A 12,357-nucleotide genomic window follows, 5' to 3' on the forward strand; every position below is an offset into this window, starting at 1 on the left:
GCTGGGATTTGAAAAATGCTAGGAAATGTAAGAGCCAACACACTGAAATCCACAATCGCCCAGATGCAGAACACGCGTGGCTCGCCATGCCCACGTGGCTTGCCTCTTGTCTTACATCTTCTCTCCCGGGATGACACTGCCTCTGAGCCTGGGGGCTGGTCAGCTAGCCCTTCGGGTGGAGCACCCGTCCTCGGATCAGATTACATGGAAGAGTGGGCTTTGATTTACAGAAATCCTCATCGCAGCCAACTCTCACTTAAACACTTCTGGTCCTCCAGGCAGCGCCGCGGCTCCAGCACCTGCTGACACTGTGACTTATTTGCTAATATTTGTAAAGGGCAATAAGGAAGAATGAGTTCCTCTATCATTTTACAAGCTGGCGGCTGCTTAGCAGTCATTTTCGTGCTGACCTGGCTTGAACCTGCCCGGCGCTCACAGCGCCCCTGGCATTTCACTGTTTCTTTCTCCGGAAATTGGACGCTGCCTGAGAAACCCGGAAAGTCCTGGAAAATCCCGCTCAAAGCCTGGCGACTTAAAGTGCTGAGTTGAGCTGCTTTCCTCTGCCCCAGGTTCCACTCTCAAATCTTGCTTGCGGCCCTGATAACTTATTCAAGAGCCAATCTATAAATTAGTGCTCTACAACCCGGGGTCTGTGTCTCAGACTTTGCACAAATACTGGATCAATTATTTGATACTTTAAAAAAAAAACAGATATATTGATAGTTCAGTTGTGAGTGAGGCAGATGAGTAAAGATTTGGATCACGGAAATGAAAATATCTTAATTTGTTCTTTCTGTTCCGCAGACATATCTGAGGAGGACCCCTACAAAGCATTAACGTACATTTTTTAACAACTACATTTCCTGAAGGTTATAGATGAAGAAAGGGGCGTTTAGGTTGAGTCATTCATCTATTCTTGAGTCATTCATTTATTCTTATGCATATATATTGCAGAAATGGCCAAGACCCAAGTTTTGAAGATATAACAATGAGCAAACAGGAAGGATTGGGTATCATCTTCGAGACCTTATAGAAATGAACCTGTGATTTTAATAAATTCCGAGACAGGCTATGATAGAACCAGTGCTGACATTGGGGGGAAATACTAAGAAAGTGCCTCTCCTAGTCTAAGCAGAATCAGAACGCCTTTCCAAAGGCAGTAACTGAGAACCAAAGAAAAGTAGAGTTTAAACCTAGAGACCGGGTTAGGAGTGAGGGAGGCTCCCTGTAAGGACGTCCTGATCAGAGGGGAGCACACGTGTGGAGGGTGAAAGCAAAACATAGCTTGTCCTACAAAAGACACTAAGTGAGGTCAGTATGGCTGGAGCATGAAAGGAAGGGGTGGGAGAGGGTAGGCTGCTATGAGGAGGCTGAGGGGGGAGAGCACAGATGCCACATTAGAGAGAGAAGGGTGGCCTAGGCAGGGGAATGGAAGGAGGCTTGGTGTCATTTGGAGTTTCTCAGCCTGAGCCATGTGGACTCCTTGGGATGGCCAGTCCTTGGTTGTGGGGGGAGGGGCCCTGTTCTGTCCATCATAGACTATCTAGCAACATCCTGGCCTCCACACACCTATGCCACTGCCTTCCTCTTCCAGTTGTGACCATTAATAATATCTGGGCTTTGTTGAATGTCCATTGAGGGGGCAAAATCACCACTGGCCGAACAGCTCATTAAAAGGCTTATATATCATGACCAACTGAGATCTATCCTGAAATGCAAGGATGGTTCAACATAAGATAATCAGCCACTGAAATACACCACATTAAGAAAGAAGGAAAAACATCCCATGGTTATCTTAATTGCTGCATAAAAAGGGATTTCTGACAAAAATTCAACACTCTTTTATTATAAAACACTTATTAGAAAAGAATTTCCTCAAAATGATAAGAGTACTTAAGAGAAACCTACCGCTAACATCATACTCAATAGGGAAATGCTGAAATCTTCCACCTCAGGATCAGAATCGCAACACTGATGCCCCTTTTCACCGTCGCCATTCAATATTGTACTGGAAGGCGTAACCAAAGCAATTAGGCAAGAAGACAAATTAAACAATATCCAAGTTGAGAAAGAAAAAAAAGTCTCTGTTTGCAGATGGTATGATCCTATATGTAGAATCCTCAAAACTAAGCAACTAGGGCTAAGAAATTAATTCAACAAAGTTACAGGGTATAAGATCAATACACAAAATAAGTTGTGTTCCTATGCACCAGCAATCAATGATCTGAAAAGCAAATGAATAAAACAATTCCATTTAAACAGCATGCATAGGAAACAATTCCATTTATTCAGAGGAAAATGCCTAGGAATAAATTTACGAAAGAGGAGAAAGTTGTGGGCATTGAGAACTGCGACACATTGCTAAAACAAATTAAAGCAGACCTAAATAAATGAAAAACAGCCCATGTTCATGGATTGGAAGACTTAATATTGGTAAGTTGTCATTGTCACCTGCACAAGGCAATCTACAAGTTCAAAGCAATTCCTATCAACACTCCAACGATCCTTTGAGCAGCAGTGGGAACTCTCAGATATTGCTGGCAGAAATACACAACGCCACAACTACTTTGGGAAATAGCTGGGAAAAGTTTATTAAGTTAAACATACATATAGCTCTTTGTTTCCACTCTCAGGTATTACTAAAGGCAAATAAAAACATATCTCTTCCTAAATAGTTGCCCACCAGGGTTACTAACAATATTTTTCACATCAGTTCCAAACTAGAAGCAACCCACATGTTTATCAGTAGGCAAAGAGGAAAACAAATGGTAGTATGTTCATGTGATGGAATACAACTTGGCAAAAAAAAAGGAACAAAGCTAGTGATACTTGTCACTACAGAATGAATCTCAAAGTATTATCCTGAGCAGAATGTCAATCATGACAGAGTGCGATTCTACTTAGACACATTTCTAGAGTCAGAAAGAAAAATAATTTGCAGGAATCAAAATCAGATCAGAGGCTGTGGGTCGGAGAAGTGGTCGGATTGATTCTAGAAAAGCATGAAAGAACTTTTGTCGGAGATAGAACTAGTCTATATGTGGATGGTAGTGGGTAGTGACATGGGCATATACAGTTTTCATACTCATTGAACTTAAAATGTGTCTATTCATTATATGTGAATTACAGCTCAAGAAACTTGACTGAAAACATATTCTGCAGGGAAGTAAGATGGAGGAAGGGACACATACATGTGAAGAAAAGGTAGGAAAAGCAGGGAAAGCTATGCTTTGTAACACTTGAAGTTCACGTGTTTACGCACATTCGCAATTCTCCTTATGGCTGGTTGACGGCTTTTGACCTTTTGATACAAGCTGAACAGTTTTTCAAAGCACCATATTCAACTGACAACCGTTTTCAAAGTATCTCAGAGCCTGGTGCTAAGACAGCTTAGCCTAACCATTTCTCAGAGCTTATATCTGAGTATATATTAGATATGCCAATATCTGAATACGTATTAGATATGCCAGTATCTGAGTATGTATCAGATATGCCAGTATCTGAATATGAATTAGATATGTCAATATCTGAATATGTATTAGATATGCCAGTATCTGAATATGTATTAGATATGCCAATATCTGAATTTGTATTAGATATGCCAGTATCTGAATATGTATTAGATATGCCAATATCTGATTATTTTTAGATATGCCAGTATCTGAATATGTATTAGATATGCCAGTATCTGAGTATGTATTAGATATGCTAGTATCTGAATATGTATTAGATATGCCAATATCTGATTATTTTTAGATATGCCAGTATCTGAGTGTGTATTAGATATGCCAATATCTGAGTATGTATTAGATATGCCAGTATCAGAATGTGTATTGGATATGCCAATATCGGAATATCTATTAGTGAACATTGTGATCACGCAGTTGTTAAGTTGAAAGGATTCTAAGAGTTGATCATGGCCAAGAGGGCATTGTCCTTGGCTTTAACAATTTCCTATCACACACACATACAGACAGACACACACACACAGACACATGCACAGACACATACAGAAATGCAGACACACATGCATACACATACACACACATACACACACACAGACACTCACACAGTTTTCTAATGTTACTCTTCCTCTTTCTCCATTGCACCCAGACATTAATGTTCTAAGGGCTAAAATCAGACCATCGACAAATGAGTAAATGACAGTCTTATTACAATCTCCATCTACTGACGTAGGAGGGACTGGAATCCTCACTTTCCCGGTGGTTTGGCTTGGAGATCCACGTCACACTGTTGGGCAGAGGGAACCTGCAGGAGCCTGTGACACTTTCCGACCCCTCCCCCCTGTTTCATTCCCCACCAGGGGCTGCTCTTCAAACTCCTTCCCTACGGGGTGGAAAGCCGTGGGCTGGGTCAGTGACCGGACCCTTCCCGTGTGAGCGGCTCGTCGCTCTCCCTTCATGGATGCATGGATCACAGACCATGTTTGTAAACAGAAGGGAAAGGAGAGAGGGAATGGTACTTTCCATGGAGGATGGAGAACAGCCATCTCACCAACCGCAGGTCACCGCCGGCAGGAAACACTGACACAGCTCAGCTTCCCTCTCAGTGTCTCTGAGAGATGCGACACCATTGCCATCAAACCCTGAACTGCAGAGACGTCACCGTAGGGAGTCCCGGCGGCTGGGGCTTGAACCGAGGAAAGCCATGGGAGCTTGGGGGGGAGGGGGCAGGTTGGGAGAGAAATAAACACCCGTCCTCTTGGGGGTCACGTTACTGGGTGACCCCCTGTCTACTCCCCATTACCCTGAGACAGGAGAGTAACCCAGGAGGGTGTGAACGGAACAATGGTGGGAACCTGGGTGATTAGGGGTCCAGGGCCTGTGGACCCTGAGCTGAGAGACGGTGCGCAAGCCGCCCACCAACATCGTGTCCTGCCCCGAGGCCACAGGATTCACCCCGAGGTCTGGCTCTCTTGAGTTTGGAGTTGGTTTCACCCTGACGCCCGATTTTAAGCAAATCTCCCACTTTTCTTCATTCAAACCTCTATCAAGCAAATATGTACATATCTCAGGCACATCCTCCTCCACGCATTTTTAAGTGTTTACTTCTTCCTAAGAGGCAGTTTTACTGGGAATGGAGGGACCGTTCCTCCCCTGTTCTTGTTTATTGGCATCGCTTTCTCCTTAATCAGATGAGTCAGATATTCGGGAGCCGTTCAGCCGCACCCTTCCCACCTCAGCCACCCACGCCTTCGCTTAGTCATCACGTCTGTGGATGTAATTCCTGTTCTGTGGGACGTGAGGGAGCAGGCGGGAGCTGGTGAGGAGGTGCGCACTGGGAAGCTGGCTCACGCTGGTGACCGCAAATCCAATCTCCCCCGGTTCCCCTTCTCCTCCTGGCCTGCACCACCTCTCAGGGCGACGGCGGGTGCTCATGGCACCTCACACAATGCAGGAGTCTATTCTTTGTACCAGGATCGTACACCGCCACCTCCTGGAAGACCGCCCCGGTTTCCCTGCTGAATCTGTAATAGCGCTGCTGTCACTGAGGCGGGCTGAGGGTACACACGTCTCTATTGAACGGGCAATAAATGGGTGGGGATTGCATGTGGGGTCAGGATGGATCTAGCTGGGTGTCCATACCACAGTCACAGAGAGATGTCTTGGAAAGATGGTTCCTGTAACCTGCTTCGTCGGTGAGGGCTGGGGCCACGTGTTTTAGCTGTGAGATACCATGATAGTTATTCATGAATGGCCATGTGCAGCCCGGGACAGTCTGCAGCTAACGGAGGTGACCAGGTCACAGGAGAGCGCTGGCCAGGCTGGTCCAGATGACTGGTTACCTCTGTTTCCCAACCTCCTGGCCCTCCCCCAGGCCCCAGGCAAAACACAGCCAAGAGTCTCGCCGTACTGGAGCCCCTGGGTTCCTCTCCTGAAGCTGAACACTGTATCCTGAAGATCTTTTAATAATCTCTTAATTAATTTTTATTTATTTACTTATTTATTTATTTTTAATCCTCACCTGAGGATATTTTTCTATTGATTTTGATTTTTAGAGAGGATGGAAGGGAGGGGGAGAGACAGAGAGAGAAACATCGATGTGAGAGACACATCAACTGGTTGCCTCCCACATCGAGCCTGCCACGGAGGTACATGCCCTCAACTGGAATCACACCCAGGACCCTTCAGGTCTTGGGCCGATGCTCTGTGCACTGAGCCAAACTGGCCAGGGCTAATTATCTCTTCATTTAATTCTTAAGATTTCTTTAATGTTGTTATATGTATTTTTTTTTCAGAAATCAAGCCCTTTTTTCTAGAATTTGCAAGTTCACCCCAGATGAAGCAATCCATTTTATTGCATTAATTACTCCCAGGCTCATATTTTTCATATGATAATTTGTTATTTACTTATCTTCTCAACCAATAATTAGGCCATAAACTGAATAAGTCATGATTCTGGAAAAATATACACATGCCTCTCCGGCGTGCATCAGGGGCACAAACACCCGGCATCCTTTCCGTTCGCTGAAGCTGATTTGAATAATGTCAATATTTGTGAATGCATTTGGCTATCAGTTAATCTGAAGCAATTAGGGCTGTATTTATTATTCTAAGAGCCCCTCCTCTTTATTTCATTCATTTATTTATTTTTGGTTAATCTTTACCCAAGGATATTTTTCCACTGATTTGTAGAGAGAGTGGGAGGGAAGGGGGAGGGAGAGCGAGAGAAACATGGATGTGGGAAGGACACATCCATTAGTTGTCTCCTGCACCTGCCCAGACCAGGGCTGGGATGGAGCCTGCAACCCAGGTACATGCCCTGGATCGGAATCAAACCCGGGACCCTGTGGTCTGTGGGCCGACGCTTTATCCACTGAGCAAAACCGGCTAGAGCACCCCTGGGCTCTTTAGAAGTTGGAAGTAAAATGCTACTTCCACCCCTGTGTTTCTTTCCAACCTCACCTCCTACCACTCGCCTGCACGGGGGTCCCTTGAGGGGAACCTCAGGGATGCCACAGCCTGAGGACCAGCTCCCACCTTCATCGCGTCACCCAGGGCCTGATGTCGGGGCCAAGTGTTTAGAAAGTGACGGTGTGCTTCGTGAACGCCCCGTTACTGCAGCCCCCGTCTCCTCGTTCCCGTCTCTCCCATCCTTCTCCCCCCGTGGTTGCTCTCCTCCCGGGGGAGCGTCCTTCCCGAGCTCCATGCCATGGCCGTGGCCGTGGCCGTGGCCGTGGCTGTTCAGAACCCAGTGACTTAGCACTCAGCGACCTCACAGGTTTGATTTCTGTCCCGGCCTCCACACTTCATTCTAAAACGTCCCCGTTAAGAGACGTGCCGTGGAAGGAGTTTTACCTCCTGGAAGGAGCTAACACTTTGGGGGCAGGACTTGAGGGCAGGCTGTGGCTGGCGCCGACCGTGGCCCAGGTCAAGTCTCTGCCAGGGACAGACATGCTGGGCCTGAATCCTAATTCCATTTCTGCCGCAACCGAAGACGCCCCGTCTCAGCCCTCACACGCAGGTGGGTGCTGGGGCTCCGGGTACCTCCGTGGAATTCGGTTTTGCAGCCTGGGCCCCGCGGCCCCGCTCAGTTCTTGCAGGTAACCCTGCAGCTCATTGTTTCCACACCTGCTCCTGCTGTTCTCCCGTGGCCAGACCACCACCCGCAGCGACCTGTGTCTGTCCCTGGGGTCCCACCTCCGAAGTTGAGCTCACTGCACACATCAGGCCCGGACAGAAACCCCGAAGCGCCGCTGAACAGGGCAGCGCGTCACCGTGGGAAATCCGCCTCACACCCGGCCCGGCCTTCCTACCCGACCCCGCCCTTCCCACCGGCAAGTCCCACATTCCTGGCCGTTTTGTCTTGAGCCTCTGGAGCCTTCGCCATGATGAATGCCGCGTTTGAAAAGCAATCTCGCTTTAAGCAGGAGGGTTATTTATTTGGCCCTGGCACAATATGCACAATAAAAAGTGACATTTTTGACACCGACCTGAATGGCAACGTCAAAGGAATGTTCTGGAAAGTGCTTTGAGTGAATATGCAGGCCTGTCGTCATTATCCAGAGAATGGAGTCGATGTAACATTTAGTCCTCAGAGGCACCACGGGCCTCTCAGGAAGACGCGTACGCAATAATTACAATTTTACTCTGGGTGACTCGTGGGATGGTCATTTCTCTGGCTGCCTTGGGGAAAGCACCTCTCGAGCCAGTTTCTCTCACCTGCGAATATTATAACACCCCAGAAGCCCAGGCTGTGTTCTTCTTCTCCTCCTTCGTGACCAGAAGGACATATGTGAGTGAAACAAAAGAAACAAAACAGCCCTAACTGGTTTAGCTCAGTGGATAGAGCATCGGCCTGGGGACTGAAAGGTCCCAGGTTCAATTCTGGTCAAGGGCATGTACCTGGGTTGCGGGCACATCCCCAGTCGGGGGTGTGCAGGAGGCAGCTGATCGATGTTTCTCTCTCATCGATGTTTCTAACTCTCTATCCTTCTCCCTTCCTCTCTGTAAAAAAATCAATAAAATATATTTTTTTAAAAAGAAACAGAACAAAAACTGCCTGTGACACTCATTGTGACAATGACGTTGCACTTTGAAGTGTATTATAAATCTCGTTGGTTACATTTTCATCTCTAAATTGTTCTGGCTAACCACGAGCCCATAAAAATATATTGCACCCGATGGATAGCCTTCTAACCAACAGTATTTATAACCTGACATAAAAATAACACTCAAGCCCACAGTGTATTAAAAAGTCACTTAAGAGATGCATGAAGATTCCCAAGGTTGAAAAGAAGTCATCTATATTCTTGACGCCAAGTTGATGGGTATCTGTGGACCTACTTCACTCTTCTTCTTCCTGTTTTCCCCCGCAATGGCCCAAATCCACACGGCATCTTACATTCGGGTCTTGGTTCAAGTTCCGACCCACTCCGCACATGTCAGACACACGGAGGGGCAACGGGAGCGGACAGGGACCGCCTGTCTACTTTTCCGTTCCCTGGGCTGGTTTGGCAGCTCATCATTTCAAAGACTTGAAAGTCTAAAGTGAAGCTGACTCAACTTCAGAGACATGTTTGTGCCCTTTGAGTCTTGCTATATTTTTTAAAATATACTTTTATTGATTTCAGAGAGGAAGGGAGAGGGAGAGAGAGAGAGAGAAACATCCATGATGAGAGAGAATCATGGATCGGCTGCCTCCTGCACACCCTACACTGGGGATCTAGCCGCAACCTGGGCATGTGCCCTGACCGGGAATCGAACCATGACCTCCTGGTTCATAGGTCGACGCATAACCACTGAGCCACGCTGGCCGGGCTTAGATGGGAATAATGGGAATGCATCCCTGAGGGGTCGGCGATGTGCCAAATAGCTGTGCAAGCCCTTCAGGGAATTGTGTTTTCTTTGTGAAAATTGACCAAGGGCTTGTGATTGGTTCATTTCCGTGATGAAATCCGTGACAAACCTCATCAAAAAGCGGTGGTGAAGCCAGTCATTGTTTTCAAAGTTCTGTGAGTTCACTGGACAGTTCTGTGGGTCTATGGGGAGGCACGGGGTCCCTCACATCAAAACTGAAGGTCCCAGGAAACCTCCTCCTTCGGGGGGCGGCCCAGACTCTCAGCTGGGGAGCCCCTTTCTCTCCTGGCAGCTGCTTGCTATGGGGGGAGGGGGTCCCGTCTCATCTTCCCCCGATGCTGGAGGGAGGGCGGGCTGGGTGGCTGGGTGGGAAGAGATCACCAAGAACAGTCTGCCCCAGGCCTCTCCGTCTCGGGATGTGTTTGGCTCCTCGGTTTATCTTGCTCCTTGGATTCCACATGAGTGAGACCATGTGGCGCTTGTCTTTCTCTGACTCATTTCACTGAGCTTGGTGCCCTCCTGGACCCTCACTTTAAACATTAGTAAACGGTGGTTTTGGTTTTGGGTGTTTTTTTTTTTTTCCTTCATTTATTTTTCAAATGTTTCCGTTGACTATTGTGTGGCACAAACAACAGAATTTCAGAATCTGTGAGATAAAGAACCCGTCCTGCCTCGTGGACAGGAACCCGCAGGCGGCTGCTCCGCCCTCAGGCCCCCGCCCTGACGCCCACACCTGCCTGGCGCACACGCCTGAGTGACGGGGGATGCGGTGTCGTGCTCGGAGGGAGGATGAATATTTCATTACCTGCGTCTGAGGGCATCGCTTCATTCTCCATAACCTTCAATAGCTCTTGTGTTTCCTTAGGAGGAAATGCCAAGCCCGGCCAAGCCGCAGGGCTTCTCTGTCGGGCTCCAGTCTACCCCCGGGGCTCCCGGGCACCTGGACCCCCCACCCCCCTGCCCCTCCGCCTGGCCTCTCTCAGTCTCTCCTTCCTGCCATCCCTGTCTTCTGGGCTCTTCTCTCTAACCCGTGAACTAATCTTATTACAGCCACCATTTTGTAATAGAGACCTGCATCCAATCAGTATGTTATGCGCCTTAATCGTGCATCGTGCTATATGTTAATTCCACCTAAAGGAAGTTGGAACAAAAAAATGTGTGGAGCGAACACTCAGTAACACGTGCCCAATGCTGTTTGATTTCTCGTTTGTGTCTGTGTCGTCTCCACTTAGATTATATTGACATTTCCTGAATATACATCATTGAATAAAATGAGCAAGAGCTCTTGTTTAAAAAAAACAACACACAAACAAACGCTGCCGGGTTGCTTGTTACTGCAGCGTAAGCTGGTTTATAGACGTCAGGATTCTAAACGAGAGATAAAGCGGTTTGGTTGATGGCTTCTGAAGGCTTCTGTCTTTATTATCAAATCTGCCAACGTGGGGATAGAGCGTGCGCGGGTCTCAGTCAAATGCAAATGCGTTCCTGAACCGCAGTTACGCAGAAACACACACCTCACTTCATTATTTCCCTCCAGAAGCAAAGGAACCTCCCAACCATGTAAATGCGGGTTCGCAAGAACGAGCAGCTCTCCTGAGCATCGAGCAACACGGGGCGCCTCCTCGGCCTCTGAGGTTCCCCCAGAGGAGATTTCACACCCCGCACATGCTCCGTCTGTAATTTATAAAGCGATTCTGAATCCAGAGGTGTTTCCAGTGACAGGTTTTACCCCGCAACCTATTGCTTGTCCCCTGTATTCACCTCTGAATTGTCCTGTTACGCCAACATCTGAAAAGCCCGCAGCGTAAATCTCCAAAGCCAGGCCCGCTACAGTTTGCGGTGATGCACACAGAACTTCGTCAACGCCCCACTCACCTCGTCCTGGAGTGGACCCCGTGGCGGCCAAGGGCAGGGGCCTAAATCTCCGCTCCACATTAATTCTCTTAATACGTGTGACTTTTTACTCCATTAGACCTGGACGACGTTCTGATAGCATGCTGGGAGCAAGCACACATGTGTTTGAATGTATATGTCTGTAGTATATTCACAACCAACATCTATGAAGCCAGCATTTGTCGAGCGCCCATCACATGGCAGACACAGTGTTGGGCTCAGACAAAAATTGCCCCTGAGCCTGGCTGGTGTGGCTCAGTGGTTGAGCATCAACCTATAAACCAGGAGGTCGCAGTTCGATTCCTTGGTCAGGGCACATGCCCCAGGTTGTGGGCTCGATCGCCAGTAGGGGTTGAGCAGGAGGCAGCCGACCAATGATTCTCTCCCATCATCAACGTTCCTATCGCTCTCTCCCTCTCCCTTCCTCTCCCTGAAATAATAAGATAAAGTTGGGCCGAAACCGGTTTGGCTCAGTGGATAGAGCATCGGCCTGCGGACTGAGGGGTCCCAGGTTTGATTCCGGTCAAGGGCATGTACCTGGGTTGCGGGCACATCCCCCGTAGGAGATGTGCAGGAGGCAGCTGATCGATGTTTCTCTCTCATTGATGTTTCTAACTCTCTATCTCTCTCCCTTCCTCTCTGTAAAAAATCAATAAAATATATTTTTAAAAAAAAGATAAAGTTGGAACCTCTGAACAATACACACATCATAACGGTGCTGACTTAAAGAGAACTCTTGAATCCACAATTCTGAGCTCATTTATGTGCAGTAATGTCAGAATTAGCATATCTGTCAGCACCATGGATTCATTATTAGGTGTGGTAAGAACTTGCTGACATTAAGCATCTAGAAAACACCTTCGCGCTACACATTAAAAAATTAGACCTCATATCCACCTTTGAGTGATTGCACCCCTTTTCATCCCAACAGAATGTTAAGGCCTCACTTTAATTTCCTCTTCTGTGAGCGGATAGGAAATTAGCAGCATCCCTGACCTCTGACCTCTTTCATCTCTTGCTCTTTGCTGACAAATTGGGTTCTTTTGCTAAGAGCACGATTCCAACAGGTATACAGCCTGGCTGATTTTCACAGAGACACTGCGCGCGGCTCTACATGCAGCGCCTTACGCGGCGTCTGTTTAGT

The sequence above is a fragment of the Myotis lucifugus genome, unplaced genomic scaffold (assembly GCF_000147115.1).
Source record: "Myotis lucifugus unplaced genomic scaffold, Myoluc2.0 scaffold_315, whole genome shotgun sequence".
Taxonomy (NCBI): domain Eukaryota; kingdom Metazoa; phylum Chordata; class Mammalia; order Chiroptera; family Vespertilionidae; genus Myotis; species Myotis lucifugus.